General features: G+C 41.1%; 1 long non-coding RNA gene across 1 annotated transcript; it reads right to left on the reverse strand.

Annotated features, from left to right (window-relative positions):
* Positions 1–100: 100 nt before the first annotated feature.
* On the reverse strand, positions 101–7,377 carry LOC145718042 (uncharacterized). The gene is made up of 2 exons (XR_014141548.1): positions 2,969–7,377; positions 101–1,346 (listed from the first exon to the last, which is right to left on the reverse strand). It is a non-coding gene; the product is annotated as an uncharacterized LOC145718042 (long non-coding RNA).
* Positions 7,378–7,510: the final 133 nt, after the last annotated feature.

Below are 7,510 nucleotides of genomic sequence, written 5' to 3' on the forward strand. Positions count from 1 at the left end.
CATCTAAGATCCTTAAGATCCCTAAGATCCTGCAAAGACCCTTTTTCCAAGTAAGGTTACACTCACAGGTTCCAGGCTGTCCTATATTTGGGGGGGGGGGTCACCACTTCACTACAGTCACTGTCCTTCTAGGGTTAGCTATACCCTAATTACCAATAAAAGCTTGCTTCTTAAAAGAATTTCAGAAACATTATCATACCATCATCTTTTTTCCAAAGCTTGTTTTACTTCCAGTATTAGTTACCTGATAATTCTTTTCAGTTGGATCCATTTCCATAGAAATCCTCCTCTGAGTGTTTTCATTAGTCACCGTAAACAAGACTGGCATGGTCGAACAGGCAGATATCAAGTGCTTTACCCACAAGAATAGCATTTTCATGGACGACCGAAGTAGAAACCTTTTAGTGAGTCTTACACATTGACCTGGGTAGTCACCAGTTTCACTGAACTGTGTTTTAATTTCTCCTTATCCACCCTAATCAGGATAAGCACTCTTCTAACGAGAAGGTTAAACAGACAATTTTATAACCTGTCCAGGTACAAACATGCCTGAAGTGTTCAAACACTGCTTTTAATTTTTAAACTGTTACTGCTATTTAATTCATATACTAATAAATTCTCAATGTGCACATCTCACATGAACTCTACTTTCTGAGAGAACGACTTCATGAAACGGGAATAGCTCCAAATTCTCTCATCAGACAAAAGAACCAAAATTTCAGATTTACTGGGTGATACAAGATTTCATTATCAATGTTGGAAAAGTGCTTTCTTAAATGAGTCTTCCCAAAACGCAGCTCACCTACCTTTTTTGAATTGACAGAAGAAATACCTCAGCTCCAAATTCAGGCACCCACCAACCCCAACTTTTGTCCTGCTGCCCAGAAACACAAAAAACCTGCACGAAGCCTGGCAAGCCCTACCCGCTCCTCCAATGAGGTCTGACCACGTGCGGGCTGCTCTCTGAGGGCACGCACGTTTATATACCCACACAAAAGTTTCAAAATATCAGTGCAACCCTTCAAGAAAAATGTGACTGATACAATAATTTAAAAATTAAGAAATTATACAGAAAAGCCCAGGAGACACCACAAAAAGAGAGCACCCAACATACCCAGCATCTTCTCAACTACCTAAGCTAAAAGAGCACATTTTGAATAAGGACTTTGCTACAAAAGCGAACTATATAGTATTAGTCTCTTTATCGAAAATGCTGCCTTTTCAATTAACACCCTTTTGCCTTATGCCCTGTTGTTGAAAATAAACCAACGGGCGTGAACAATTCATACCTCCACCAGGAATGATTGCCAACTTTGTTTCAACCAAGCCCATTTTTGCAGAGGAAGCTAAAAAGGAAGGAAGAAAATTAAGTAAAATCCATTATCATCAAATTCAAATATTATGACTTGAAAAAGTTAGTAAAATCAGCTACAAATATTCTGTTTACTAATTAAGTCTGTGTCACAAATCTTCTTAAAAGTTGCTTCAGAAGGCATTTAGTTATGGAAATAGTAAACACTGTAAGTGATATACATCAAGAGATTCACATAACATTTCCTGTTAAAAATTGCTCGGCAGTGAATTAATTTTCGACGCAGGAAGACCAGGGTTATGACTACATAATTTGACCTGATACTGCCGAGTCATGTCTGCAGGCTTAGACCCCGTTAATTATTCAGGATGGGGAGCACAGGCTGTGTCCGACAAGCAGGAATCTCTAGCCGCCCAGAGAGCCCTCCAAATCAAACAGCGTAATATATCATATCAGATACAGAGCCTGTCAGGGCCGAATCTCTAGTTACTCTGGACAAATGGTTTTACTGTTCTGACAGCTGGACGGGGTTCCTCTTTCCGTGTTTTGTTTTCACGGCTACTTTAAAACATCTTAATTATTTCTTTATTTGAATATCCAAATGTACTTGGACCACCTCCCATATCCTAATTCCCAGAATCTGCACTCTTTCAGAAATGGACTACATGTACCTTAGCTTTTACATTTAAAACTCATGATTTCAGACAAGTAAGTAGAGATCTAAAATAAAGTGGAAAGAGGAAAAGAGTCCACACGGACTAGCAGCTACAAATCCCAAGAAACAGTCAAAAATTATTGAAAACCTAATTATATTGACTAGTCTTAGCAGGCAGCTGCTCCAGGAGTGATAGTGAGGGCCGGGGGAAGAACGGTGACAGACAGCTGTTGCCTGCTTCGCCCAGTCCTTGGTCCCAGGGCCCCTCTGTGTCACCCCAGTGTGACCATATGGTGGCAGTCTGCGGGGCTCTCGCAGGACAGGGGGAGTGACGGCCGTGGTGCCGGACTGCCTGGGTTCCAATCCCAGCTCAGCCACTGATTCCGGGCCTGCTACGTCTCCTCCCCGTGCCCCGGCTTCCTCCAGCACCAGAGAGCACCTATCCTCCACCTATGGAGGGCTAGTGGGCCGACTGTGCGAGCTAACACACGTCAGGGGCTTCGAGCAGGGCTGGGCACCGGGTCAGCGCTCAGCACGCAGCCAGCACTAAGTGTTCTCATTATTATTTTCATCATCGCCTCATCCGACCCACAGGAAACCAAGCAAGAAGAAAGTGAACCTCAAAGAGATTAAGTTATCATTCCTGTAGCTGACAAGAATTAAGTGCTTGGACTGGGCACATGCCACAGATTAGTTCACCTGATCTTCACAACAGCTCCTGCCATTTCCCCCATTTTAGAGGAGGAAACGGATCGGAAAAGGACAGGGCCTGTGATTCAAATTCAGTTCTGTCTAACCCAATTCCCATTCTCCTCCCCTACTTGCTAAGGCCAATAAGAGACTCTATCAGACTGTTTTCTTAACTGGGAATCTTCAATACTTCATCAAGTCCAACGGGTGACTTCTTCTAAATATTCTACTCAACAACAGAAAAGAATAAAATATTTGGAATTATCTGAAGAGTAAGCACAAACCTCATTTCTGATAGGATTAATTCTCACCTGCTACGCGTATATCACATGCTAGAGCCAGCTCAAGGCCACCACCCAAAGCAAGTCCATCTATCGCTGCAATTGTTGGCACTGGAAGATTAGCTGAAATAGAAGGAAAGATTTTATGTTTCTTCAGGAAGATCATTACTTTACTATGTAATTTATTTCAGACTTTTTGTGAATTTATTTTTAAACGGGATACCATATTCAGAATTGTGTAGTCCTTTTCCTTTAACAAAATAGTCATTTCCTTTGTTATTATTCTTCAAAAACATGCGATGATTGTGTTGAGTTCCACCAAATAAACATGCAATAATGTCTTTAAGTCTTCCCATATCATTGAAATACTTCCATAAATATTTTTTGTTGAATTAGCACAATTACAGTTGCAACTTTGTAATCTTAGAGTCTAACGTCTTTTTTTTTTTTTTAAGATTTTATTTATTTGACAGAGAGAGACATAGGAAGAGAGAGACAGAGAGAGCACAAGCAGGGGGGAGGGGGAGAGGGAGAGGGAGAAGCAGGCTTCCCGCTGAGCAGGGAGCCCGACGCGGGACTCGATCCCAGGACCCTGAGATCATGACCTGAGCCAAAGGCAGACACTTAACCAACTGAGCCACCCAGGTGCCCGGAGCCTAACATCTTTTATGAGATGTTTGCTTCATACAAATTTCTATGTGAAATGACTCAGGTATAATTGCAAAATTCATGATCCTTTATGGGTCACCATGGTACTCAGAATGACAGTCTCATCCAATGAAGTAATAAATCTTCTCAAACCAGACAAAAGCCGACTGAGTGGCTGCTGGGGCCCTGCCCACTGGTTCTATCACTGAGGAACGAGTACGACGCGCCCTAGCTATAAAATGACCAGGCTCTCCATCGAACAGCACACTTGAGATGGAAGAGTCATCTGAGAAGGTCCTGAGGACCTTCCCAAAAGCATGCCTGGGAAGGGGTCAGCCAACCACAGAGCTCAAACCAGACTTTCCTGAGCCCCGAATATTGTTTTAATGAGATTTTGTAAATTAGAACATACAAATTTCATTTTTATAACTGGTTCAAAAACTGACTGGTTAATTATTCTGTGAAGCAGACTCCTCCTTATTAATTTTATTTTTGACAATGGTAATGTGAAGCGAGGCTGGCCAAACTTATTATAGTATAAAAAGAACGTGGTACCATCTCTTCTTGACTGCTCTGACAACAAATAAGAAATAATAATCACGTGGCATGACATATTGGCTAATGCTACAGGGGTAATCTTATTGTAATACATAAATAGAGCAAATCAACACGTTATATACCTTAAACTTACACAATGTTATATGGAAATTATAACTCATTTTTTTAAAAATAGGTAAAATGTAAGGAAGGAAGTAAATAGGTAGTACCATCCCTAAAAATCTTTCTTCCACAGGTATTCTGAAATATGAAATTCCAGTCAGAGAGATTCATTCTTTGACTCCTTTTAAAATATACAAATTTGTTGAAGTACACTGAGGTTTAGTCACACATGAAGGAATTTATCAGACTTACTTCAAGAGTGAAGTCTGAAAAGGCTGGGATGGAGCACATACACATACTGCCCCCGAAGACAGAAGCACTCCCGGGAGAGCAGGGATGGATGGGGCTGCAGCGCAGATATGCTTCAACTGTTTGGACCTGCCTGAACATTCGGGGGGGAGGTGAGGGTTCGAGGGGCCAGGCCAGACTCAAAGGTACTCCCCGGGTACACTTCACAGCACACTTGGTGAACAAATAAACAGAAAGCTATGTCAGGGTCTACCGTCAGGAAATGAATTTAATGAAAACACAGTATCTGGTTAAGTTTATCTGTCAAAAAAAAAAAAAAGAAAGAAAGAAAGAAGGAAAGAAAGATCAATAAAGAAATATAATGGCAAGTGCATCTGAGTGGCTTCCAAGATCATCTCCAACCACGACAAGTCAAGTGGAGCTACTCTGCTACCCAGCTCTCAATCCTCTCTTTCAAGAACCTAGCAATAGAGATGACCATTATTGCTAGACCCCTCCAGTCTCCTGCTTCCCCAGTTGCATGGGTCTCCCATCAGAACCTTCCCCTCGGCTTCCTTCCAGCTCACCCCCCAACAGAAACTGCCCAGGAGGTCTCATTCCCACCCAGAACTTTTACCACACAGAATACCAAGGATGTCCAAATCCCTACCTCAAACCCAAATCTCCCTCTCAACTTCAACTCTCTGACTACCTGCCTATTGGGACAGCTCCATTTAAATGCTTTCATGTTCAAACCAACTTCTTGTTAGTCCTCCGTCTAGATTCTGTTTCACACGCGGCAGTATCTCCACCCACCAATCTACCCAAGACAGATACCCAGAGTCATCCCGGATGTCCTCCTTCCCACAGCTCACAAAGCTGCAAGCCCCCCTCCCTTTCCTACAGCCAGAGTCCTGGGTCCCTTCATTCCTCAGCAGCACGAAGTCCCTAACAGACTTTCACCTGCGACTGGCCCCTTCCAATGCCTCTTCCATATTTCCTGTATTATAATCTTTCTAAAATGCAAATGCAGTCATGCTATTCCCCCATTTAAAACTGTACAATGATTTATTCCACACTCGGGATAAAAATGGAGAAAACAACTAACATGGCACAGGAGGCACCTGATAAACTAGGTTCTGTCCACCTGCCCCACCTCTCTCCAACCTCAGGCATATACTCTATGTTCCAGAAGTTCTTCCCATCCATGCCTGTGGACAAGGTGCCCTCTGCCTGGCATGCCTAGCTAGCACCTAATGATCTTTCAAGGCACTGCTCAAAAGTCCCTCCCTTTGCACCTCCATGGCACTCTGTACGTACTTTCTAGCAGAGCATTTACCACCGCACCACCCATTCTGAAACAGAGATGAACATCACATCAGTGCTGGAAAACAACACCCTTCTTCCTACTCTGGGACTGTTTCTTCTGTCCCTGTGACTTTAAACCCCGTATTCTCCCTGCTTTTCTTATTATGAACTTCTTTCACTAATACTTTAAAGAAATAACATGAATATATGTAGCCCAATGGAGCTACAGAAAATATCGATAAAGTGTAAAGGGTTCCTGAGCGGGGGAGAGAGACCAGGAAGAGGATGGAAGTGTTCTCTCCTTGCCCTGTGAAAATGCCGAAGGCACTCACCAGCCACCTGCAGGAAGCTGGCTCTTCAGAGATAGGAACCATAAAGGTGAGTTTAAAAGACCTCTATAATCAAACCCAGGCCTGAAATATATGTACTACTGAGTTCCAGTTTCTGAAAATTCCAACTCCTAACTAATAGGGGTTATCTCATATTCTTTAGATTCCTGCCCCCCAAATAGGAACAAATTCATATGCAAGGAGGAATTTTTCTTCGCATCAAATCGTGAACTGAAAATGTAAACTAAGTACACAGGTCAAAGGAATAAGTTGACTATAAATTACAAAAGTAAAATTCCACAAGTTCATAAGCCCTGAAGCACCCCAGTAAGCATACAGCAAGATTACGATCTGTGGTCATCGATAATGTTCATAACACTACATCAGGGAACAGATGCCTCAAAAAGACCTGGCAAGGCTTTGCTTTACAATTTTATTAGTAATATTTTCAAATAAATATCATAATTAAAAATCACACTAGCCAATAGACAGTTTAAAAGCTTTTATTTTTTAGAAGTATAGAATGTCATTAAAAGGAAAAAGAGGTAATGCACATTAAAAACACAAATACAAATGATTAGTAAATATATCCTCCCTTTCACTGTAAGAGGTGCTATAAACAAACATTATGATGATAAAATAAAACGATGAGGGAGAAGGCATGCGCACCAGGCAGGTTTCAGGTTCTGCCTGACCTGGAGTAACAAGGTAGGAACCAGGAGAAATAAACAAATGCAAACATGCTAATCTGGGAGATGGGGGTGGGGGCGAGTGGTGAAATGAATTGTCTCAAGCTCAAGTTTTCTTAATCCTGAAGTTAAAGAAGTAACACTTTCCCCCTATATGCTTGTATTCTTTGGAAATAATGATAATTATTTTTAAATTTGATAGTTAAAAACTTAAGAAATTTTCCCAATGGGCTAAAAGTTTTTTAACATTACATTTTATGTGAAATATATAAAATAAAATTACAAAAAATGTAGGGTCAGGTCCTTATACAAAACAAGAACAAGGAAAATAGGGTATTACCACTCTCAAATCATTAAAAAGGTAAATTACTTTCTCCTTTCAAACGCTAATGAACATAAATTAGCATTACATAAAGCAGTCTATAAAATTTTTCCTACTAAAAAATTACTTAAGTAGAACAGCTCAATTAGCATTCAGTGAGTAATTAAATTTCAACCATTTTACAATATTATAAATTCTGAAGTTCTAGTTTGTCAACTGTATACTTCAATTAAAAAATTTCTTTAAGAGGAGGGGGGGAAAATGGCAGAGGAGTAGAGGACCCTATTCCAGCCGGTTCCGGGAATTGAGCTGGATATCTACCAGACCACTCTGAGCACCCACGAAACCAGCCTGAGATGTAAGAAGATCTGGATCTCTACAGAATATC

Source organism: Leptonychotes weddellii, unplaced genomic scaffold (assembly GCF_054177405.1).
Source record: "Leptonychotes weddellii isolate Sample4059 unplaced genomic scaffold, ASM5417740v2 HiC_scaffold_10337, whole genome shotgun sequence".
Classification (NCBI taxonomy): domain Eukaryota; kingdom Metazoa; phylum Chordata; class Mammalia; order Carnivora; family Phocidae; genus Leptonychotes; species Leptonychotes weddellii.